Below are 1,677 nucleotides of genomic sequence, written 5' to 3' on the forward strand. Positions count from 1 at the left end.
GCGGGGCTCCGGGCGCGCTCCCCGCACTACTCCAGTGCCATGGTGCGCCGCAGGAGCCGCTCGGTTTAGAGCCGGGGCTGGTGGCGGAGGGATACTCCGGCCGGGAGCCGCCTCACCCCTCCTCAAACTTCCTGACATTTGAACTCATTGGTGCGCCTCGTATCCCTGCGCCGGGATGAGCCGGCGGCTCCACGTCAAATAGTGCCGTCGCCGCCCCCCTCCCCCGCGGGAAGGCTCCCTGCGCCCCCGGCCTGCGCCCAGCGCCCAGCCTGGCCCCAGGTACCGGCCCCGACAACCTGGCCGGCCCGGCCGCCCTTCTGGCCTCTTGCCGAAGTTTGAGTCTCCTTCGAAACCAGTTCTCTGCCCCACCCCCTTGAAAAATTGATCTGGGAGTTGGAGAATGAAAGCTTTCTTATTTCTTTCTTGCCATCTTTATTACTAATATTCTGCAAAGCTCGGGCGCTCGGAGCAGCAGCCCTCAGTGAGGCCGGGGCGCGCGCACTGCGGGACGCGCTGCGGCTCCTCCACGGGACGGCGCGGGCCCAGGCGGTCGCCCGGGGACCCGCAGGTTCGGCCCAGGTAGGTGGCAGGGGCAGCTCTGGTGGGTGTCCAGTGCTCCAGACCCCACCTGGCTCGGGCCACTGTAGGACTGACTGCAGGGAAGGCTGGCTGCGGGGATGGAGGGACAGAGGCCGGTAGAAAGGGACCGCTGGCCGCGAGTCGCGGATCGCCAGAGGTTGTGCTCGGGCTAAGTCTGGGGGGCTTCCGACCTGATAGAATGGGTTGGAAGAGTGAGCTAAAGTGGGGCTTGGGACCCTGATATCGAGTTGGGGAACAGAACATTGGGTGGGAAGCGAGGCTGGTCTGGCCGACGAGAGTTTAGAGGGTGATTAAGGCTGGGGAAAGGGTCTCGGGCAGGGATTTAGACAGTGGGTGACAGTCTGACGTCCCGGGTTTGGAAACTGAGGCTCGGGTAGGGAGTGATGGCCCCACGGTTTAGGGATAAAGGCTTGGGAAGCTAGATCTGCTTTCGGCTGCTCTACACAAATCCGGCTTTGAGTCCAGGTAGGCGCCCTGTGGAGGTGGCCGAGGGATCCGACCAGGATTCCGTAGACTACGCGGATCAGTACCAGTGTCCTGGCCGGCCTGGGACAAGTGGGCTGGGACTCTGCGAAGGGAAAGGATAGCGGGACCGAGTTGGCGACTCCTTCGGGCCTGGCACCCGTGAGGGTCGTCTAAAGGCCACTGCGGCACCGGGCGCTGCGTCCAGGCTGTGGTTCCTGGATCCCTAGCGGTGCTCTGGCCGTCCGGGCGCAGGAGGGCGGTTGAGGTTCCCGGCGGCGCTGGCGGCCCCGGGGAGCCCAGGCGAAGCTGGCCTGGCCCCTCCCGGAACGGAGCAGCGGCGCGGAGCGGGGCGGGGGCGGAGGGCATGGGGGCGGGTCCCCTGACCCCGCCGGAGGCGAGAGGGCGGATCGGATTTGGAGCCTGCGGGAGGCTTGGTCAGAAGTGGCCCCCTGTGCCGCGGGGCCCCGCGGAGGGGCCCAGCTTTGTGGAGGATTCGAGGCTCCCGCTCCACCCCAGTACCTGCGAGTGTGTCGGTGGGTATCTGTGTGTCTGCGTGTCGCCGCTCCAGCCTCTGGGGCTCTAGTGAACGTGTGTACACGTGTATCTGTGCAC

This window comes from Octodon degus, unplaced genomic scaffold (genome assembly GCF_000260255.1).
Source record: "Octodon degus isolate 3935 unplaced genomic scaffold, OctDeg1.0 scaffold00138, whole genome shotgun sequence".
NCBI classification, from domain to species: domain Eukaryota; kingdom Metazoa; phylum Chordata; class Mammalia; order Rodentia; family Octodontidae; genus Octodon; species Octodon degus.